The sequence below is a fragment of the Ochotona curzoniae genome, unplaced genomic scaffold (genome assembly GCF_017591425.1).
Source record: "Ochotona curzoniae isolate NIBS_2020 unplaced genomic scaffold, NIBS_Ocur_1.0 contig_2861, whole genome shotgun sequence".
Classification (NCBI taxonomy): Eukaryota; Metazoa; Chordata; class Mammalia; order Lagomorpha; family Ochotonidae; genus Ochotona; species Ochotona curzoniae.
This window is the reverse complement of record NW_024465620.1, coordinates 4,256,817-4,281,017: the sequence shown is the minus strand read 5'-3', so window position 1 is coordinate 4,281,017 and position 24,201 is coordinate 4,256,817. Positions and strand designations below refer to the sequence as shown.

The 24,201-nt window shown below is 53.5% G+C and overlaps 1 pseudogene; it reads right to left on the bottom strand.

Moving 5' to 3' along the window:
* Positions 1–1,631: 1,631 nt before the first annotated feature.
* LOC121154969 overlaps positions 1,632–24,201 on the bottom strand; it is a 440,652-nt pseudogene continuing 418,082 nt past the window's right edge.

Here is a 24,201-nt window from a genome sequence, read left to right as displayed (position 1 = left end):
GGTCACTGTTAAAGATATGAACAAACACTCACAATGTACTGCTGGGACCTGCAAACTAAGCAACCATGACATAACACTCTATGTTTACATGAAAAGCTGAACTCCAAAAACACTGTCCACCGCTGCTAAGAACACAAACTAGCATAGTATGTCTGGGAGACCGCTTGCATTTTCTTACAAGATAAAACATATTCTTAAGTATTCTTCACAATAGCCTAATTTAACAACCAAAAGCTGGAAACAGTTCACACACCCACTAACAACTGGATGCATACAAGCAAAAGAACCAAACATACACTATGCAATGAAACACTAAACAACACAGATGAATAAACAAAGCATGCAACAAGACGGGTTCATCTCAAAGCTATACGGCTGGAGGAAAAAGCTACTAGACATCCCACATCTGACAAAGTACATACTTGGGCCTGGCGCAGTGGCCTAGTGATTACAGTCCTCGCCTTGCACACGCAGGGATCCCATGTGGGTGCCGGTTCTAATCCCGGCAGCCCTGCTTCCCATCCAGCTCCCTGCCTGTGGCCTGGGAAAGCAGTCGAGGCCTTGGGACCCTGCACCCACGTAGGAGACTCGGAAGAGCTCCTGGCTTCGGACTGGCTCAGCTCCAGCCATTGTGGCCACTTGGGGAGTGAATCATTGGATGGAAGATCTTCCCCTCTCTCTCTCCTCCTGTGTAAAATCTGCCTTTCAAATTAAATTAAATTAATTATTAATTAAAGGTTCCCTGAGTCCTTGGACCCAGGAGCTGTGGGCCTCTGCAGGGCTGCAGAGGCTCTCTACTCTCGTCCCATATACCGGGTTAGAACACTTAGAGATTATCCTGTGGGATGTGCCAGTCTCACTGGCCACATCAGCCCGCTCCATCAGCTCGGCGTTCCTACCTCACCCTGGATTCTCACAGTCAATGGCACTTTCCTGAACATCAGGCAACAACTCGTTTGCAAGCCTGGGAGATGGCAACCCCTCAACAGTGTTGGGAAACGTGTAATAGTCAAGGGACTGATTCATCATTTCTACAAGTCCAGGAAATTTTCACACCAACTAGGCCCTCTAGAATGAACACTGGGCTCATGGGAAACTGTCACATCTAGGCTGTGCAGTCAAGCACAAAAAGTTCTTCAGTCCTCCCCAGCACATCTAGGACAACAGTGAAACAGGTCAAAGCACAGAGACCCACTCCCTAGCGCTGTGTACTCCCTCCTGTGGGCAGCACCCACCTCTTCTCTCATTTCACACGGAAAAAAACCTTCAAGAGTAACTGCCGGGCCTGGCATGATGGCTCAATGGCTAGTCCCCCACCTATAAGTGCCAAGATCCCATATGGGTGCTGGTTTGTATCCTAGCTGCCCCTCTTCCCATCCAGCTCCCTGCCTGTGGCCTGGGAAAGCAGTGGAGGACGGCCCAAAGCCTAGGGACCCTGCACCCACGTGGGAGACCTGGTAGAAGCTCCTGGCTCCTGGCTTCGGATCAGTTCAGCTTCAGCCACTGTAGTCATTTGGGGAGTGAACCATCAAACGGAAGATCTCTTCTCTGCAAATCTGCCTTTACAAAACAAATAAGCGAATGAATGGGAGCACTGGGCCAGCCTTCCTGAGGAGAGGGAGCGGTGTGCCTCAGCAGGGCTCCCCACGCAAGGGAACACTCTCCAGGGCACACGCACACATGCCAAGGTTCATCTGCTGCATGTGGTCCTTCCCAAAGTTACTAGCACAGCTTTCCTCTGGTACAGGTCCTATCAGGTTGGGCAAAGCTATAATACATTTTCTTTATTTATAGCTATCTCCTCCTCCGTGAACTTTCTGGTGCTAAGCAAGTTTCCCACATGCAGTTGAAGCGTCACCAAAATCACTGTGTTTGAGAGGCCTTTCGCCAGCATGAGCTCTCCGGTGACGGGCAAGGTGGGAGCTTCTGCTGTATGCCTTCCCACACGCACCGCACACATAAGGCTTCTCTCCCGTGTGCACCCTCCGATGCAGAATGAGGCTGGAGTTGCGGCTAAAGAACTTTCCACATTCAGTGCACTCGTAAGGTCTTACTCCAGTGTGGACTTTCTTATGCTGAACAAGATGGGAGCTGCTAACATAGGCTTTTCCACACTCACTGCACACATAAGGCCTTGCTCCGGAATGAACTCGCTGGTGCAGAATGAGGCTGGAGTTGTGGCTAAAGCACTTCCCACACTCCCTGCACTCGTACGGCTTTGCTCCGGTGTGGATTCTCTGGTGTACAATGAGGTTGGAGCTATGGCTGAAGCATTTTCCGCAGTTCCCACACGCATACGGCCTTTCTCCAGTGTGAGTTTTCTGGCGCTGCACCAGCGTGTCCTTGCGGCTAAAGGCCCTGCCACACTCGCTGCACTCGTAAGGCCTCACTCCGAATGGATGATCTGGTGCTGGACTAGCGTGTCTTTGCAGCTGAAGGCTTTCCCACACTTGCTGCACACGTAGGACCTCGCTCCAGTATGGACTCACCGATGTTTAATTAGACTAGAATTGTGGCTGAAGAATTTCCCACATTCGAAGCATTCATAAGGCCTTGCCCCGGTGTGAATTCTCCAGTGCTCAATAAGATGGGAGCTCTGGCTGAAGAATTTCCCACACTCGCTGCACGCGTAAGGCCTTTCTCCAGTGTGAAACCTCTGGTGCTGAGCAAGCGTGTCTTTGCGGCTGAAGGCTTTCCCACACTCACTGCACTCGTAGGGGCTTTCTCCGGTGTGGATTCTGCGGTGCTGAACGAGGTGGGAGCTTCTGCTGTAGGCTTTCCCACAGGCACTGCAGTCGTAAGACCTTTCTCCAGTGTGAGTTCTCTGGTGCTGAACGAGTGTGTCTTTGCAGCTGAAGGCTCTCCCGCACTCACGGCATGTGTGATGCCTCTCCCCAATGTCAAGCTTCTGGCGCATTCTCAGGTGAGGCAGGTCGATGCAGGCCTTTCCACACTCCTTGCACACATGCAATGTTTCTCGACTGTGAATTTTTCTGTGATGAGCGAGAGCTGCTTCCTCCTTGAACACACTCCCGCACGGTAGGGATGAGAAGGCTCGCCCCTCAGTCCGGGTTGCCTGGTTGTCAGAGATGTGAACGGGGTCAGGAAAGGTTTGTCCAGCAGCACTGCAACTGAAGGGCACCTGCCTACGACAGTCTCCTTGGCGCTGCCCGTGACCAGAGCTCTGTGTGCACAGACTGATCCTCTGAGAGGTCTGGCACAGGAAGAGGCCGGGGCTTTCTGGCAAGTCCATCTTTTCCACTTTGCGTCTAAGGGGTCTCATCAATACCCCATCTGTGTGGTTCTCTGGGAGTCCCCCGCCTCCCCCCGGAAGGATCGCTCCACACTGCGTCGCTCCTTGTGCTGCTGACAATCCTCTTGCACAAGGTGCGCATGGGGACGATCTGTGGATAGGCTGTGATTCCTGGTGCTCAGTCAGCCGCAAAATGTCTTTCCAGAGCGGCACACACATTTCCCGTGCAGGAGCCTTCTGGGTGAAGGGGCATGACTCGGGAGTGGCTACCTGAGACCCTCCTCCTACAGAACAGTTCTCCCTGGAAGGTGCCGCCTCACTGTCTGCTCCACATCAACCATCTGATAACAAAGACACAGTGGTGAAGTGCATGTTGGCTGTGCAGAAGCAGCAAGTCCAACACAGCTGTGATCTGTCAATGAAACAGTCCACTGGCTTAAGAGAATGAGAGCCAGAACCATGTGAGGATGCGTAGGCTGTCTGCTAGTCCCAGAACGGACCCGGGACAGGGAGGCGATGTCTGTCGGCCACTCCTACGCGGCAGAGGCAGGACCACTTCCCATGAAGCTCTGTGCTTAGTCCAGGCCCAGCAAAATCTGAATCCAAGCAAGCAGCCGTCTCCCAAGGACTGCTCAGCGTACACAACTCATGACACATTACAGTAGGCCAGTATGACAGAGCAGAGTGAGTGGGTCCTGGAGGCCAGAGAATTGGGAAAGCACCCAGTGGTGAAGGAAAAGAAGCCATAAGTGACATACAGGCTTTGGCAGCCAAGTGCCAGGGAACACAGAGCCGCCTGAAGATCCAAACTGAACCCAGCCCTAACATGGCATGCTCGCCCGGCTTTTCTTTGTAAAGGAGACAAACGGCAAGTAAGCCATGCTGGCAGACCTGTCCCACAGACAAGAGCCAAGCAATGCTCCCTGTGCCCACGGTGAACAGCGACAGCATCGACCTCTACAACAGCCAGGCCCTAGGAAATGCCAGCTGAACAATGGGAATAGAACCTAGGACCTAGAGGTGCCAGAGCTCAGGAAAGGAACCTGACCAGGGAGTGCCCAAGCTGAGCAGAACCTGCTGAACATACCAGAAGGCTCCAGAATCAGGACCGCACAGGTTGGTCTACTCAGAAAGGAAAGGGACATGGCACACACCAAGCATGACTGGACCCAGAGCACCTATGTGCGAGAAGCAACAGTGATGTGGCTGCACAGAACTGTCCTGGGGAAGGAGCAAATGACCAGAAACGCGAGGGAGGCTGTGCAGGCTGTGCAATCAGCCACGACAACCCCGTCATCACCACTCCCGTTACTCTCACCCTGGCCAAGCTGACTCAAGAACTTCTAAAGAACTGAACACGGCAAAAGATGATGGACTATCACTGCTGAGATTAGATCACAACCCTGGGACTCCTGGGCGTTCTCTTGCTCACCTGCTCACAAAGAAGTCAGCATCGCATTACGAAGTACCCTCAGAGAGACAACCAGACAAGGAGAGGGGCCTCCGGCCAACAGCCACTGGGGAACTAGCACTCCGTCAACAAGCCACCACCGGAAATGGAACCTTGCAAAGAAGCCCATGTGTCAGCTGGGAAATGGCCTGGGCGCAATGGGCCTTTGGCCGACTACCTGACTGTACCTCCCGAGACAGTCTCTGCCTGAAGCAACAGCACCAATGCAACCAGATGCCTGAAAGGTAGTATGGTGGGGGCACGCGTCACGGAGCAACGGAACTTACCTACAGTGACCACTAGTGCCCAGGTGTCCAGCATCACGTCCCAGTACAGGAACCTCTGTGTCTGCCCAAGGATCGCCCACTCCTCCGGCGAGAAGGACACAAACACGTCCTCAAAGGTCACTCGGCCCTGGCACAGAGCAGACAGATGAGCACGGCAGCACCTGCCCGTCCCTCTCGCTCCCCCTCCCACACACCCAGTCTGTCCACTTACACAGCCCAGTGTCCGAACTCACTGACTCTGGACCTTAGTCCCACTGGTGCCTCTCCCTGTTCATACTGTATCCAGCCCAGAGCAGAATCAGGCAAATGCTGGCAGCACTGTAGCACAGCATGCCAAGCAGCTCCTGCAACGCCAGCATCGCATGCGGCACCGGTTCTAATCCCGGCAGCTCCACTTCCCATCCAGCTCCCTGCTTGTGCCCTGGGAAGGCAGTCGAGGACGGCCCAAAGCCTTGGGACCCTGCACCCGCGTGGGAGACCTGGAAGAGGCTCCGTGCTCCTGGCTTCAGACTGGCTCAGTTCCAGCCATTGTGGCCACTTGGGGAGTGAATCATTGGATGGAAGATCTTCCTCTCTGTCTCTTCTCCTGTCTGTATATCTGCCTTTCCAATAAAAATAAATGAATATTAAAAAAACAATTAAAAACAAAAACACGAACCTTCCCCTAACTTCTCTCAACCTCGTGGCCACACACCTGGGCATGGCACCATCACAGTGCTACACGGCCACACACCTGGGCACCATCACAGTGCTACATGGCCACACACCTGGGCATGGCACCATCATAGTACTGCTGCGAACTCCTGCTCCACAGCCAGTTTGTTTCCCTCAAAGCTGGAGGGAGGTTGTGAATTCCCAGGCAGATCAGCCACTCCTTCTTCCTCCTGCTTTCAACCCTTCTCAGCTGATCCACACCAAGCGAAGGTCCAGTCCGCCAGCCTAGGATTTCTGTCCAAATGCTACCTTGTTCTTATGTTTACACACTTGTCCCCGGGCACCGCCAGCTCAATCTCACCTCAACCCCGTCCCTGGATTCACTCGTCCCTCTGGCTCTCACGCTATCAGCTGTGCACAGGGAGCACCGCCTAACACTGCCAGCTTGCATTCAGGGCGTCGCGCCCTGAGGGACCACCCTGCAGCCTCCTCGCCCGTGTCCTCCGTCTCAAATGCTCAGTCCCAGGCTATCACCATAGCCCAGCCCCAGCTGGAGAACACGGACAAGCCTGTAACGGTTCCCTGCCGTCCCTGGACACTGGCAGTTGACCCGACCGTGGACTGTCCGCCCACTCCCACGCTTCCAGGCAGCGCCCGAACCTTCCCTGGATCCCCAGCAACCCCAGAGGAAACTCCCAGTCCTGGGCAGCCCCCGGCGCACTCAGACCGGGACTGGGGCCCTGCCCCACACCCCCACCGGGGTGGCCGCCCTCCACGCCGCAGCACCCCGCGAAGCGCCCAGCACACACACCGGACCGCAGGGGTCCGGAAGGACCGTCCGCTCCTCTGCCGGGCCCATGTCCTTGGCCGCCTTGGCGTGCAGGAGCAGGCGGACGGTGTGCACCCCCTGGGTCCACAGGTCAGACTGGCCGCTGCCCCACGCTCGGTCTGTCGGGTCAGGACGCGCACAAGGCTCGGGGGCCGCCTCGGAGGGTGACAGCGGCGGGGACGGGCGAGGAGGCCTCGGCCCTGTGGACACGTCCCCGCGTGACGGGGCTCATGGGGGTCACGGAGCCGCGACGAGGCTCCTTGCCTCTTCACTGGTCTCCCAAGAGCCGCAACCTAGTGGACAAACCAGGCACGGGCGAAGCACGTCACCACTGCGACGGCGGAAGTCCCGCCTCCGCCCCGTACCGGACACGCCCATCTTCTGGACAGTCATTTGACCCTGGGCAGGTGCTTAAGCCCCCGGCTGAGTTCAACTGTATGCTCCAACCAGCCAGGCTCTGGGCAATTTTTTTTTTTATTCTTCCAGACAATCCTCCAGGAGACGCGGTGCGAAGACGGCTGTGGAGAAAAAATGTGTGGAAATACCGGTTTCTTGACTTGTGGGGACGCTCTGAGACTTTGGGGTCACCTGGGGGCAAGGACAGGCCCAAGTGATTTCCAGCACGCGGTCCATGCTTGAGGCGCCCTGTGTCTGAGGCTGCGCCTTGAACAAGGACCACTCGCATTCACTCTCAGTCGTCGGTTCTGCATCTGGGTTCCAGGTGTGACAGCATCCCCATCACTGCAAACATGGCCACCCTGGTGGTGGGGGCCTAACTCAAGTTTGAGAACTGCATGTGAACAAACCAAGTAATGGAAAAATACTGCAACCTTAACTCCATGGGAAGTTTGGGGAAAGTGTTTGAGGGCCGATGCGGCATTGTGAGGCACTGCAAGAGCTGGTTGATCCACTTCGGACCTGCTTCCTGCTGATCATCTGGGAAAGCAGTGGAGGATGGCTCAAGTGCTTGGGCCCTGCACCCACCAGGAAAAACTGCTCCAGCTTTGACCTGAACTAGTACTAACCTCTGGTAATTTGGGGAGTGAGCTAGCAGATGGAGCTGGGAGGGTATCCTTTCCATATCACTCTGTATTTCAAATAAAAACAAATATATATATATTTGTCTTATATATATATAAGAGTTATTTATCTTTCTAGAAAGGCAGATTTACATAGAGGACAGAAAGATCCATCCACCGATTCACTCTCCAGGTGGTCATAATGGCAAGAGCTGAACTGATCTGAAGTCAGGAGCCAGGAGCCAGGAGCTTCTTCCAGGTCTCCCACGTAAGTGCAGGATCCTAAGACTTTGGGCCATTTTCGGCCCAAAGCTGCATGGGAGGTGAGGCAGAAGCAGGGAGCTGGATGGGAGGTGGAGCAGGTGGAACAGGAACTGGATTCATGGGATCCATATGGAGGTTCAGGATTAGCCAGTTGAGCTATCACTCCAGGCCTGAGTACAATTTTTCTATGAATAAAGATTCACCCTGAAAATGTGGCAACAGCCACAAACTGGAAACTCCTTGTGTAAAAATTTACCTTGGAGGCCTGCTGCAATGGCCTAGTGGCTGAAGTGCTCAATTTGCATGCGCTGGGATGCCATGTCGGTGCTGGTTTATCAGCTGCTCCACTTCCCTTCCAGCTTCCTGGGAAAGCAGGGAGGATGGCCCAAAGTCTTGGGAACCTGCACCCATGTGGGAGACCCGGAAGAAGCTCCTGGCTCCTGGCTTCAGTTCAACAGCTCCAGCTGTTGAAGCCACTTGAGGAGTGAACCTACGATGGAAGATATTTTCTCTGTTTCTCCTCCTCTCTGTAACATCTTACTTTCTAATAGAAATAATCTTTAGAAAAATTTATTTTGTGGCCTGGTGCAATGGCTTAGTGCCTAAATCCTTGCCTTCTAGGCACCAGGATCCCATATGAGTGTCAGTTCGTGTACCAGCTCTCCACTTTCCTTCCAGCTCCTTGCTTGTGGCTTCAAAGAGCAGCAGAGGATGGGCCAAAGCCTTGGGACTCTGCTCTTGTGTGGGAGATCTGGAGGAAGCTGCTGGCTTCTTATTGGCTTAGCTCTGGCCATTTCAGCCATTTGGGGTAGGACCAGCAGAACAAAGATCTTGCTCTGTCTTTCTCTCTGTGAATCTGCCTTTTCAATAAAAACAAATAAACCTTTTTTTCAAAAAAAAAAAAAGCGCCTCTCTCTCCTACTCCCTCCGTAATATCTGAATTTCAAATAAAAATGAAAGAATTTAAGGAGAAGTTGGGCCCGGCGTGGTGGCACAGTGGTTAAGGTCCTCGCCTTGCATGCCCGGGATCCCATATGGGCGCCGGTTCTAATCCCAGCAGCTCCACTTCCCATCCAGCTCCCTGCCTGTGGCCTGGGAAAGCAGTTGAGGACGGCCCAAAGCCTTGGGTCCCTGCACCCACATGGGATACCTGGAAAAGGTTCCTGGCTCATGGCTTCAGTTCGGCTCAGTTCTGGCTGTTGTGACCACTTAGGGAGTGAACCAGTGGATGGAAGATCTTTCTCTCTGTGTTTCTTTCTCTCTGTAACTCTGCCTTTCCAATAAAAATAAATAAACCTTAAAAAAAAGAGATTGATTTATCTGTGTAAAAGACAGTGACAGAAGGAAAGACAAGCAGAAATTTCCCATCTACTCATTAACTCCCCACTCCCCTCATGTCTGCAACAGCCAGGGCTGGGCCAGGCCAGAGCGGAGCCAGGCGCTCCACCCATATGTCATTGTCCCTGGGTCTTCCTTCCACAGAAACATCATCAGGAAGCTTGACTAGGAATGGAGCAGCCAGAACTCAACCTGCACCCCATGATGGGATGCTCGTGCGTTAAGTGGCAGCTTAATCCACTACACCATAATACTAGCCTCACCATGTGAGGATTGAAACTTTATATATAAAAAGGGTTATAAAGCAGTAATGAAATGAAACAAGGAATACTTAAACAACGAGACACAACATGTTCATGAACTGGAAGACTGAACGAGAACACCTTAAAGCTGATTTTCAACAAACTTACCTACAGATTTAACATATTTGGTACAGATATCTGAACGATTTCTTTATAAAAATAAGAACTCTAAACCTGAAGTGTGAACAGAAAGGCAAAGTAGCTAGGCGTACTAAATCAATTTTAAATAAAATCAAGACAAAGCACTTTACCCAATTTTAACATCTGCCATATAGCTACAACAAGAAAGTACACCACAAACTGGGATCAAGAAAAAAATTCTGACTGTCTTAAAACAATAAAGTCACATACTTAAAAAAAAAAATCACATACTTTTTTTCCTCCTAAAGAACAAATACATAAAAGCCTTAAGTGGTACAATAAAATGTGGCCATTTAATTGTTTCCTTGGCTCCTTATAGACAGAAGTATCTTAGACCTCCAGTCTCACGATGCTACGGGACAAGGAAGATACTCCAGAAGTTTCCAGACGCTGACAGTACTCTGCACCAGGTGGCGAGGGATGTGTATACAACACGCCCAGAGGGCCACAGCCCTCTGATCAACAGACTAGGAAATCCAGGCCAAGCAGCAGAGCCTCAGCCGTGCTGTGAGAGCAAAGCTCGCCTTTCCCCTGCTCTCCCCTCCAATGGTCACCTTCCGCGGAGCATTCCTGAGATGACACTGCTGTAATGAAGCTGAAGGTGAGTCCTGCTCTGTGCACGAGAGCTAGTGGACTACTCTCGGGAATTCATGGGAGGATGAGGCGACAGTGACACTATGCAATAGTGAAGTGACACTCTCAGAGTCAAGACACCTGTGGGGTTTCTCCATGCTCAGAATGACTGGACGGATCACGCACAAGATGTTTCCTCCTGCAGAATATTTTCTTTTGTGGCTCCGTTCAAGAAGTCATTCCCCAGAAGCAAGTCCTGGATGCTGACCGAAGCTGGCTCACTCCCGAACGGTCTCTCCGTGTGTGCTGCACGGACAGGGTCCCGTCCGGCGTGCATCCTCTGGTGCTGAGTGAGGGAGGAGCTGCGTCGGTAGGCCTTCCCGCACTGGCTGCACTCGAAGGGCATCTCCTCCGTGTGGACGATGGAGTGCCGGATGAGGTTTGTGCTCCAGCAGAAGCTCTTCCCGCACTCCCCGCACTCGTACGGCTTCTCCCCGCTGTGGGTCCGCTGGTGCCTCGTGAGGCCCGACTTGCGGTTGAAGGCCTTCCCGCACTCTGCACACTCGTAGGGCTTCTCTCCGGTGTGGATGCTGAAGTGGCGGATGAGGTCTGCCCTATTGCTGAAGCATTTCCCGCATTCCTGGCATTCGAAAGGCTTTTCCCCAGTGTGGGCCCTCTTGTGCAGGATGAAAGTCGAGCAGTGGGTGAAGGCCTTCCCACACTCGGCGCACACGTACGGCTTCTCGCCGGTGTGGATGCGCTGGTGCCGCTTGAGGTATGACCTGTGGTTGAAGGCCTTGCCGCACTCCAGGCACTCGAAGGGCTTCTCGCCGGTGTGGATCACGTAGTGGTGGATCAGGGCTGCACTCTCACAGAAGGCTTTCCCGCACTCGCTGCACTCGTACGGCTTCTCCCCAGTGTGAGTCTGCTGGTGCCACATGAGGTACGACCTGTGTTTGAACACCTTGCCACACTCGAAGCATTCGTAGGGGTTCTCGCCACTGTGGATGATATAGTGCCGGATGAAGCCCGGCCTGTCCCGAAAGGCTTTGCCGCACTCTTTGCACACGAACGGCTTCTCTCCGGTGTGCCTCCTCCGATGCAAGACAAAGCTGGAGCGGTGCGTGAAGGCCTTCCCGCAGTCACTGCACTTGTACGGCTGCTCCCCACTGTGAATCCGCTGGTGCTGCGTGAGGTGGGACTTGCGGTTGAAAGCCTTCCCGCACTCCATGCACCTGTAGGGCTTCTCCCCGGTGTGGACCATGCGGTGCTGCAGCAGGTACGCGCTCTTGCCGAAGGTCTTCCCACACTCTCTGCATTCGTAGGGCTTCACCCCAGAGTGAATTCTTGCGTGTTGAGCAAGGAGGCGTTTCTTGTTAAACACCTTCCCACACTCAGTGCACTGGAAGACACTTCCTTCCTCCCGAGTCCTGGGCTTAGGGACAGTATCTCCTAAAGCGACCTGCTCCTGCACAACGCGGGCACACACGCCATCAACTGGCCCTGACACATCACTCTCAGGGACCACTTTCCCGGGAGGCTTCTCTCTCTGCAGGTCCACCCTCCGTCCCAAGGGTCCTTCTTGCACTTCCGAGGTCCCAGCCCGATCCCTGGCCTGCACTACCTGGGAGTCTCCGGGGGCTCCTTGACTCAGCTGCCCATGTGGTGAACCTCCTTCAGACAGGGCTGGAGCACACATGTCAGCTTTGGTGTTCTTACGTGTTCCTCTGTCACCTAAAAGAAATCCAATGCAGAAAAGGGACTTTTCATAATACCAAAACATAACAAAGTCAGCACTTCAGTGAAAACAAATTAAAAATAACGCTTCTACGCTATGTGACAGTCTTCTTAAACTTCAGGCGACAACGTCCCTGATGGGAACCCTTCCAACTCCACACTCTGACCCTTTCTAATAAATACAACTTTAATAAATGCTTTTAAATGAAGTATAGACACTACTAACTTTATTATAACACAATTGTGTTCAGAGGAGCTGAAAAGATCTGACAGTCTTGGGGTAGACGTGGCTTGGTAGATTAAGCCTCCTCTTAGGATTAAGGGCCAGTGGCCACCGCTGGGATTGGCACCTGTCCAGTGTCGGCTCTTACCTGGACAGGTGCCCTGGAAGTCTTTGTTCACTGTCCACAGCTCCTGCCTGCATTGCAATGGGCTCATCAGCTCACGTCTGGGAACAGAACACCCTGTTCGGGGAGAAAAGTGGGGAATGGGTTTTGATAGAAGTGAAGATCTTCAATCTAGTCTGTGACTTTAGGATGGGGTCTGATCCTGGAAAGACACTGCATCCATCAGCACTGACACGTGTCGGTCACTTGCAAACCAAGGGCATGCCATGCGAGGCCATGACACTGCAGGGTTTCTACCATCCACCAAATTAAAAACAAAAAATGTATAGGGGTGGATATTACGGGAAACTGGGTTAGCCACCACCTGGGACGCCCACACCAATCGCTGGGCTTGGGCTCAAGTCCCACCTCTGCTTCCAGCCCAGGTTCCTGCTACGGCACACACTGACAGACAGCAGCTGATGGCGCATGGCTTCAGACAGGCCCAGTGCTGGCTGTTGAAGGCATTTGGGGAGTGAAACGACAAGTGGCAGATCTGTCACTCTGACTCTCAAATAGATATGGACAAAAAAGCTGCTTTTCTTTTTAAAAGTACTATTTGTACAGGTAATGACCATATCCAAACAATTAAGATCAGCAACTTACAATTCCTTCTAAACTTCAAGACCCAAAAATATTTATAGAATTACTAAAGGAAAACTTGTATTTTTACAACATAGAGTATTCATTTACCAAAGTGCGCATCTTCATTGAAAGAAGCTTTTCGTTTTAAAGGATTGATCCATTTAAAAGAAAAAGGCCCAGCTCAGTAGCCTAGCGGCTAAAGTCCTCCCCTTGAATGCACAGTTCCAATCCCGGCAGCCCCGCTTCCCATCCAGCTCCCTGCCTGTGGCCTGGGAAACAGTCGCGGACAGCCCAATGCTTGGGATCCGGCACTCGCGTGGGAGACCCAGGGGAGGACCCTGGCTCCTGGCTTTAGATTGGCTCAGCTCTGGCCGCTGCAGTCACTTGGGGAGTGAATCATCAGATGTAAGATCTTCTTTATATCTGACTTTCCAATTAAAAAAAAGACTAATCCATTTTAATTTTATTCAAAACAGAAATTATAGAAATAGTGAAAGACAGACACTTTTTCCAATCCAATGGTACATTCCCTTAATGGCCAAACGTCCAGCGTTGTGCCAGCTTTGTCCAGGCCTCCTACATGGTGGCAGGACCCAGCACTCAGACCAGCCTACACTCCTTCCAGGCACAACCCAGAGCTGGATTGGAAGTGGAGCAGCCGGAACTCGAGCCAGACGGTTGCTTAACGCACTGTAACCAAACCACTAGCCTCTGATCCGAGTCTTTTTAAAGATCCCACAGTTGTCCTCCGTCCAGCAAACCCAGAACGCCCGGATCACGCTCAGCACCGCTGCACAGAGGAAGAAGCCAAGGTGAGGCAGAGTGACTCCCCAAGGGGCCGGTGCTATGGCACTCCAGGCTAGGCCACCCTTCGCAGTCCCAACATCCCATATGGATGCTGGCTTGAGTCCCAGTTGCTCCACTTTTGATCTGGCTCCCTGCTGATGTGCCTAGGAAAGCAGTGGAAAATGGCTCAAATCCTTGGGTCCCTACACCCATATGGGAGACTTGGAAGAAGTTTGCCTTTTGGCTTCAAACTGGCCCAGCATTGGCCATTGTGGCCCCTGGGGGAGTCAATCAAAAAACGGATGATTTTCTCTTTCCCTTTGCAAATTTGCCTTTCAAATAAATTTATTTTTAAGATTATTTCCCAAATAACAGACTTGGCAAATGGCTGAGCCCAGCTAGAACCCAGACCCAGTCAGCGCTGTTCTCTGTTCAACCACATGGATCCACACACCGCCTGCTAGTGCTGAGCCCAGGCTGGGGACCGTGGAACAGCACTGGGGCTGGCAGGGATCACACAGCTGATGCACAACACATGGGCTCCCACACCCTTTGCCAAGTCCATGCAGCAGCCCCAGAAGCCTGGCTGCGACCCTACAAAGTAAGTAAGAAGCTGACATCTGCCCAGTGAACACAGCGAGGTGCAGGCCGACCCAGCAACCTGGCCAGGGCCAGTCGGGAGCCTGGCTACAACACTAAGAAGTAAGTGAGATGCTGACATCTGCCCAGTGACCACAGCGAGGTGTAGGCCGACCCAGCAACCTGGCTGCTGCCTGTGGTGCCTGAGCATCATGCTGTGGAGGACACGGACAGCATCCCGGTCAGGGCCAGCAGGAGGGACTATCAGGCAAAGAGGAGAGCTCCAGGAGCAGGACTCATCCTCAAAAATTGGGGTCAGAGACAGGGACTCTGAGCCTCAACCTTTCAGGAACCACTGAGAACTTGAAGTGGCAGGTAACTGGCCTGGTGGTCAAGATATTCCTTGGCATCTGACTTGGCCCAGCTCCAGCTACTGTGGGTATCAATCAGTAGAGGGGACACTGCTAGGACAGCAGCCAATAGCTGGAGGGCATTCTGGGCCTGTTTAATGCCAAATTTGTGTTAACTAAGCCAGAGTGCCAGCACAGTTGCTTATTTTTTCATTTTTTGTTAGAGTTTTTAAAAAGCTATGTGGGGAACTCTGTGCACTACCATGGAGACACTGGGCTAGGATACACCACCCCAGCACCCTAGGAGAGCCAACAGATGGCAGGGAGCCTGCAGACTGCCCAGGGAAGGGAGTCTGGGGATGTGCTAAGGTGGGAGCAGCTGAGGGCATGTTTGACAGGTGAGCAGTGATTTCTGGGGTGTTCTTCTGGGAACCAGGCCACCCCTCACAGGTAGGCTATGAAGTTGAGGTGGGCAGTTTAGAGGGGAGAACTGAAGGGCATGTCTGGGTCGGGCCAAAATATTTGTCCACATGGGAGACCTGGGCTGGGCTGAGCCGGGCTCAGTAGCATTACCTGCTGTCCGCCAGTGCGCACTAAAGCTGGGGCTGGGGACATGTCTGGTTGGATTAAGCCATGGTACCTGCCCACACACGTCAGGGCACGGGCTGGCCACGTCAGGCTGGGCTATAGCACCCTTCAGAATAGAGAGAATTGGATATGGGGCAGATTGCGCAGGTGACTGCCAGGCTTGCCTCTGTGGCACTGACTGTGACACCTAAGGGGCCAAGTCATCTGAAAAGAACCCAGTTGACACATGTGGGGATTAGACAAGGCCAGGCTGGGCTAGACAGCAGCACCCACCGGCACATGCAAAGGCCAGGACGGATGGCAGATCATGACCAGCAGGGCCACAGCACGTGTCAGCACCTGTGAGATTCAGGGCTGGGAGCAGGCTTGGTAGGGGACCTTGGAGAACTCCCCTGCTGGGATGAAGCTCTCACTGTGCAGGAACCAGGGCTGGGGCGGTACAGGCTGGACAAGTCTGTAGCAACCACTGGTGCCCAGGAAAACTAGAATGTATTCAGGATGGTCTGGGCTAGACTGTGGCACCTGCTGGTTCATAAAAGCTGAGTATGGGGTGGGCCAAGCGGGGCTAGGCTGTTGCTCCCCACTGCAAGAACTGAACAAGTGCAAGCCTGGCAGGGGAGCTTGGGAATCCCCCTGCTAGGCCACAGATCTCACTGGTGAATAGAGAGCTGCGGTTGGGAGCATGCCAGGCCAGGTTGGCACCACAGCACATGCTGGCATACCTGAGAGCTGAGTGTGCAGGCCAGGACTGGCTGGGCTGCAACACTCATTAGTTCACATGAGGGCTGGGTGTGGGCCATGCTAGGCTAGGCTGCTGCACCTATCCACGAGAGCTGGGACTGGCCAGGCCATGCTGACTGGGCCACAGCACCTGCCAACATGCACAAAACCCAGGGATGGGAGCAGCCTGGCAGGGCATCTTTGGGGGTTCCTTTGCTGATCTTCTGTTACCACTCGTCACTGTGAGAGCTAGGACTGGGGATGGACCGGTCTGGGCAGGCTGCAACACCTGTTGCCCAGCACGTGGGCTGGATCTGGGGGCATTCCAGGCTGCGTTGTTATACCCACAGGCATGTGCCAGAACTGAGTGTGAGTCATGTCAGGATAGATCACAGTACCCCGTGGCAAGCACAAGATGCAGGCTGGAAGCAGGCCAGTTAGGAAACTGTGGGTATTACCGTGCTAGACTGTACCTCCTACTGGTGAGCACAACAGCCCAAGTCTGGAAGCTAGCCAGGCTGGACATGGCAGCAGCACATGTGGCATGCACATGGGGCAGGTCAGGCTGAGCTAAGCCACAACGCTCGTAAGTGTGCATAAGAGCCAAACGGGCTGCAGGCAAGGAAGGGCTAGGCCACGGCACATGCCGGTATGTGCAAACCCTGGGGCCGGGGCAGGCCTGGTGGGAGTTACTGGAGGTTACCCTGACTAGGTCATGGTACCCACTGGTCTGTGGTGGGCTAGGTTGGGCTGACAAGGCCACAGCACCCATCAGTTCACCTGAGACACGGAACTGGAGGAGGGATGGGATTGACTAGGCAGCTCATTCACCAGTATATGCACTGGTGGGTGCAGGGGGCACACCACACCTGACCCTGCACTAACTGGTGCACACAAGAGTCAAGTCTGAGGTCACTTTTTCCTGGGCAATGTTTCCTGGGAGACTACCCAAACAGATCAGTGGACTCAAGTCTCAGCTACAAGAAAAATCACAGGGTCTGCAGCCCAGCTTGGAGTGCACGTACAGGGATGACCCTCATCTGCAGCCCAGCTTGGAGTGCACGTACGGGGACCAGGCCTCATCTGCAGCCCACCCTGGAGTGCACGTACGGGGACCAGGCCTCATCTGCAGCCCACCCTGGAGTGCATGTACAGGGATGACCCTCATCTGCAGCCCAGCTTGGAGTGCACGTACGGGGACTGGACCCTCATCTGCAGCCCACCCTGGAGTGCACGTACGGGGACTGGGCCTCATCAGTTGCTGACACGTCTGCACTGGACAGCATGCCCAGGTGCACATGGTAACCAGTTCATCTAGGCCAACAGAGGATGTCATGTGACATATCAGAGGACGGAAAGCAGAACAGGTGGGCCCACTCTCCTGGCCAAGCTATGCAGCAAATGTCTGGGTCTTACATGCACTATGGTGTACTTCGTCAGCCAAAAGACCTTGGAAAATTTTCTCATCTCTGATGCAATGAAGCTGGCAATGTTTCAGAACTATCAAAACAAATAAAAAAAACAGCCCTGGGATGTTCTTTCCCACACTGAAGTTTCAAAGCATCATCAAATAACTGTTCCCATCCCCTGGTGCTAATGTAGTTTCACAGCGAGGAGCGGCCCCTAGATTTCCCCTTCCTGGACAAAGGAGAAAAAAAAAAGAACTAAAACATTTGTCCCATCACCTTCTTCCCTACCTTGACCCTCCCCACCCTAACTGCAGTTCCACGTGGATATGCATCCCTATCAATAAACAATATTAAAATAAAACTTTAAAAAAGTGACTATTTTCCTTATGCCTCCTAAGAAAGGAATGTCCCGTCACTCTGGCAAATGAAAATCCCAGTCACCTGCTTTGATGGCAGGTCCCCATGACAACAAGGCAATGAAGTCACAACACTAGTACAGGCAGCTCCGGGCTGCGGGCCTGCGAATGTTCCCTCTGTTGAAGAGTATCTAAACCTCTCTTCTCAAGTGAGGAGTGTAAGGCTAGATGTGCAACACGAGAGCCACTAGCCTGGCATTTCAACCTTGGCATCCTTGGTACCTGGGGCTTGATGATTCTTAGCTCTGGGGCGTGTCCTATCAGTGAGGGCGTGGAGCGGCATCTCTGGGCTACACCCTACCCCAGATGGGATCATCACAAGTGATTGCAGATGCTACTCAATGCCTCCCGGGGGCGCAAGCCCTCACATGTGGAGAAGCACTGCTCCAACTTCCTCAAACTCACAGAACATTTTGGCCCAGGGCTTAGGAAAGAGGAAACCATACTGGCATATGGGGTAAGAGAAGGCTCTCGTGTAGAACATTCGGTGAGACCTCATGTGGGTATCTCCTGGGGCTGCTTTGCTCCCTTCCCAGAGAACCCTGTGCTCTCCGCGGCCCTCCTTGCTGGGTCGTGGTGGACGCTTGAGCCAACGAGGCTCTCTCCTTCACGTCAAAAGAACCCCAGACTGCTGGAGACACACAGGGACATCAAGGCATGGGTACATCTACTGCTCTAGACCACCCGTGGAGGCCAGCTGCAAACAGAGAGGAACATGCAGAGAAACAGAGAACACGGGGGAGAGCAAGCACTGGATGGTTGTTCAAGCTACACGCTCGCGACGGCTGGAAAGGCCTTTGTGGACAGTCAGCGCCGTGAGGAGACCAAGAGTTACACTGCATGCAGGAGCGGTGCTTCTCAACTTCTATACCAGCCCAGAGCACCTGAGCACAAGCCCTGCCTTATAGTTTTGCAGTCTGTCATTCCACAGCTTTTCTGTCCTTCCAGGGCAGTCAGTGGGAAGAGGTGAAGCTGGTAAGTGACCAGAGCTACGCGAGAAGGGGAGGTCCAGAGCCCGAGGGAAGAAGCTGCAGGGCCACTGCAAGGAGCAGGGAGATGGCCTTACCCAGGGAGCCCAGCAGCCCACAGATGTCCAGCATCACCTCCTGGTACAACTTCTGCTGAGCCTGGTCCAGCTGCCCCCACTCTTCCGGAGTGAAAGTCACAGCCACATCTTCAAAGGTCACCGACACCTGGGAAGTACAGAGAACAGCGCTGGCCTCAGAGCTGCTGGAAGGGCGACACACGTGTTCTGCTGGAGGAGGTGGAGAGAGGTCACGACCAAATCACAGGACATGTCCTGAGGGCCTGGTACTGGACTGAGGTGCATGCCAAACGCAGCTGTGGGCACATTCCGGTTAGTCTCAGAGTGGAAAGCCGTTAGAGAATCAGAAGACAATGGGAAGACCTTGGGGATCATGAGGTACAAACAGCAAGGCCTCTAGGACGTCAGATCTGAGCACAGGGTCTGAGCAGGAGGAGCTGCCAGGGCAAAGGCTGCAATGCGGAAAGAACTTCGCACGGCCAGTGGGCCAGGGAAGACAGCAAAAACATGCCAGAGGTGACCGAGCCGGGCGCCAGGGGCAGAGCTCGCTGGCCACGAGTTCCAGAGTGTGCGCAGTTCCCCTAGCTGGTGCTATGCTGCAAGCAGGGACAGAGAGGAGGCGGCGATGACCACGGAGGGCCAGGTGTTACACAAGCTATCCTAGGGGTCACGACGGACAGCGATCTGGACCTGGGCTAGGCACAGCAAACCAGCGGACAGGCTTCCAGAACTGTTTCGTGGCCCTGCACCCCTCAGCACACCCCTTTACAGACCAATCTCCCACTGCTGAGCTGCCCCCAGAGACCCCACAAACCCTCCTGGAAGTCATGACGGGCCCCTTCTGATGCGGGGACCCCCGCGCCTCCTCTCAGGACGGACTCACTGTTGGAATGAGCCCTGCTCCCCTTCCGCTCTATCTCAGGGTGGCTGTGGCGGTGCTGGATCAGGAAGTGGGGATGCACGCAGCGGGGACCCCAAGCCCCGCGCACCGGGGCTCCGCAGCCCCACGGGCGGACTCGGCTGCTGGACGCGCCCCGCGAGAAGCGAGCACACCCGCGAACCAGCGCACTCACCCGCTCCGGGCCCCGCACCGCCATCCCAGGCCCCCGCTACGCCCTGTCCTCGCGGGGCCGCCCAGGCCGAGGCCGGACCCCCGCCCGCTTCTCGCCCCACAGCCGCGCGGGCAGCGTCCTCCCCGAGCCCGCGTGGACCGGGCGGCGCGGCCCGATGACGCCGCCGGAAGTCCCGCCCCGCGCCGACGGGCGCAGCCGTGCCCCGAGCTCCCGGCGGCCCCCGGGCGCAGCCTCACCCCGGGGCTCCCCAGCTCCCGGTCCACCTCTCAACCGGGTAACTTGTTATTTAAGCAGACCTAGCATTTCATTTCGTCTTCCATGCGTGTTATACCTTAGTAGGTGTGAAGCAGTTTGCTTCCCGCAAACTGCCACGTCTCATGGCAGGCTTCAGCAGCCGGACCCTAAGGCTGACAGCCGGACAAGGTCTAAGTCCTGGCTCCGTGCAGCAGCGTGTCACAGCTCCTGGGGCCCTCAAGTCGCTGAAGGTGCAGCGCCGCCGGATGGGGATCGTCCCTGCTGAGCAGGCCGTGCGCAGCTGTGCCTGCGGGACCGTCGGCGAGGCGAGCTGCAGACAGCGGCGGTGCCTTCAAGATTTATTTTATTGGAAAGGCAGATCAGATAGAGGAGAGACAAAGATCTTCCATCTGCTGGATCACTCCCCAAGTGAGCCCAGAGCTGAACCAATCCGAAGCCAGGAGCCAGGAGCTCTTCTGGGTCTCTCACGTGGGTGCAGGTACCCAAGGCTTTGGGCCATCCTCGACTGCTTTCCAGGGCACAAGCAGGGAGCTGGATGGGAGGTAGAGCTGCTGGGATTAGAACCAGCGCCCATATGGGATCCCAGTGCTGGCTCCATGAAAATATTGTCTCATTAAAACATTAGTGCACTAAGCAGATAATATATGTGAGCATAAGTGGAGTAGCTGGCTGTACATGCAGGGAGCAGCTGTCCCATGAGAGCAGCACGCAGTGGACATGGGGAGGGGTTCTCCACAGATGGCTGCCAGCAGAGGAGGTGAGGTGAGGCCTGTGGCACAACAGGCTATGCCGTTGCCAGCTGCATCGCATATTGCAGTGCTTGGTCTGAGTCCTGCCTCCCCTACGGGAGACCAGCTCCGGCTGACTGGAGAGCTTGCGAAGGATGCGTGGATCGGCGAGGAGATAAGAAGGAGAGACTTGGACCACTATGGCATGATGCTCCTAACGGACAACTCAGAAAAGTTGCCTTCTTTATTTATACACAAATCATCACAAGCTTTTGCACAACATCCAATTGCTTCATTTTTACTTCATCAGAAAATGATTACAAAATCAATCCTAAAAAACATTATTATTGTTTTACTTCAGAGAAAATATTTTCAGCAAGCTATTACTCATTCAAACCTGCACTGACCTGGCTGAAGCCAGGAACTCCATGGTTGGCAGCACATGTGGTTACATAGCGACAAGTGGTTTACTTATATCCAAAATCAATTTTCACTAAACATAAACTAATATTACTTAAAATATCAAGAGTATAGAATTAAAAGGAAAACTCATAAATGAAAGGAATTTATAAAGGCATATCATGGATTCTTCATTAAATCTTCTATTTAATCATGCATTAATTACATCACCTTCACCTAGTGCTGATTCAATTGTTTTTTGTTGCTTTGTTAAAGGGCAGTGAGAGGGATCAGGGCAACTGAGCCTTTCTACAAACAGAGGGCCTTTATAAACAGTCTTCTTTCCCTAAATGTGAATGCCAATATAAGGTAGAAGTTTTAGTAAACCGTTTTCTTTTCCCATATATAACTGCCAATATAAGGTAGACATTATAAGCCATTTTTAGGGAGGTTCACATTTGTCTCCCTTTACAAGCTACCCCTTGGGGCCTGGCGCTGTGGCCTAGTGGCTAAAGGCCTTGCCTTGAACGCACTAGGATCCCATGAGTGCCAATTCTAATCCCGGCAGCCCCACTTCCCATCCAGCTCCCTGTCTGTGGCCTGAGAAAGCAGTCAAGGACAGACCAAAGTCTTGGGACCCTGCTCCCGTGTGGGAGATCTGGAAGAGCTCCTGGCTTTGGATTGGCACAGCACTGGCCGTTGTGCTCGCTGCTGGAGTAGTGAATCATCGGACGGAAGATCTTTCTCTCTGTCTCTCCCCCTCTCTGGATATATCTGATTTTGCAATAAAAATAAATAAAAAGAAGATGCCCCATATGCTTTCTGCTTTCCGTGGTGAGAAACCGAAATGCATCATTTCATGTGTTGTAACAGTTCGAGATGCATGGTATACAAACTCTGTACCTCCGAGACTGCCACCTGTTCCAAGACGTTATCAAGCCGTTTCGTAAGGAAAACCTTACTTACATTGGGGCAAGCTCCAGGACAAAGGTGGGCACATAACAGGATGTTTGGGGACAGTGTGGGCTCGATTGTACTACTGCATGCTTTTAGCTGTGTGTCATTGCCTTATGTTGCTAAAGACGCTTTTACCATAACATGACCGGTCAGTTTGAAGTGCTATACCTTGCCACGCAGCCGGAAACTCCTGGTTCCCCTGCTCTCCGAGGAGCGGAGCTAGTCACGCTCGCTCCCTCAGCCCCAGCTGCACGGCTTCCCGCACTCCCCCACTGCTGAGCCTCACGAGGTTTCCTGGCCCAGCCTCAGGTGTCGTGGGCAATTAAAGAATGAAACAGTGGCTGGAACATTCCCTCGCACCCTCTACTTCTTGTGTCACTTTGTTCAACTAAATAAAGTGCTGTCACATGATTAAGCATGGCATAGGAAGGGTTACTATTTGAGAATTAGGGGACCAGTACCATGATGCTGTGGGTAAAGCTGCCGCCTGCAGTGCCAGCGTCCCATATGGGCACTGGCGTGTGTCCCGACTGCTCCACTTCCGACCTAGCTCCCTGCTAATAACCTGGGGAAAGCAGCGAATGACGGCCCGCGCCCTGTGCCCCGCCACCCTCACGACCTGGACGGAGCTCCTAGTTTCCGGCTTCAGCCTGGCCCAGCTCCAATCATCACACAAGCAAACTCGGCTCTAACTGCCTCTCAAATAAACAAATAATGCAGTGAGAGCATCTTGGTGTCATCAGAGTGGACTCGGACTGTTGAAAGGCCTGCCTCATGACATGCTCCTAAAAATGTGAGAAATGCTAAATCAGGCCCAGAGACCGTGAATGAGACCACAGGTTACGTAGCTCCGGCGTGCTCATCTGCAGTAAGCAGACATTGCTTTTCAGTTTGGTTTCTATTAGAAACAAACCACAAAGGAGCAGACATTGAGCCACACTGGGTTAAGCCTCCATTGGGATGCTGCGTTGCTTAAGCACCTGGGAAGGCCGCGGATGATCACACAAATCCTTGGGTTCCTGCCACCATGTGGGAAGCCCACCCGGAGCTCCTGGCCCCTGCTGGCACAGCGGCAGAGAAGCAGGGAACGGAAGCAGTGTACGGCTCTGACATGCTCCATCACTCCACCTTTTCTTTTTTTTTTTTTTTTTTTTTAATGATTTATTTTTATTATTTTTTCATTGGAAAGGCGGATATACAGAGAGGAGAGACAGAGAGGAAGATCTTCCGTCCGATGATTCACTCCCCAAGTGAGCCGCAATGGCCGGTACTGCACCAATCTAAAGCCAGGAGCCTCTTCCGGGTCTCCCGCGCGGGTGCAGGGTCCCAAAGCTTTGGGCTGTCCTCGACTGCTTTCCCAGGCCACAGGCAGGGAGCTGGAAGGGAAGCGGGGCTGCCGGGATTAGAACCGGCGCCCATATGGGATCCCGGGCGTGCAAGGCGAGGACCTTTAACCACTTGCGCCACCGCGCCGGGCCCACCTTTTCTTTTTTAAAAGAGATTTATTTGGGGCCTGGTGTCGTGGCCTAGTGGCTAAAGTCCTCACCTTGAATGTACCGGGATCCCATATGGGCACCAGTTCTAATCCCAGCAGCCCTGCTTCCCATCCAGCTCCCTGCCTGTGGCCTGGCAAAGCAGTTGAGGATGGCCCAAAGCCTTGGGTCCCTGCACCCTGCGTGGGAGACCCGGAAGAGATTCCTGGTTCCCGTCTTTGGATCAGCGCAGCACAGGCCACTGCGGACACTTGGGGAGTGAGTCATCGGATGGAAGATCTTCCTCTCTGTCTCTCCTCCTCTCTGTATATCTGACTTTCTAATAAAAATAAATAAATCTTTAAAAAAAGAGATTTATTTTTATTTGAAAGGCAGATTTACAGAAAGTGAAGAATTCAGAGATCTTGCATCACTGGTTCACTCCCCACACAGCCACAAAGACAAGCTGGACAGGTCCGAAGCCAGGAGAGGGGCTCCGACATGGGGGCAGGGGCCCAAGGGGTCAGCTCGTGCTGCTTTCCCAAGGAACATCAGCTGGAGCTGGATTGGAAGTTGGCCAGCCGGGACTCGAACCAGTACTCCAAG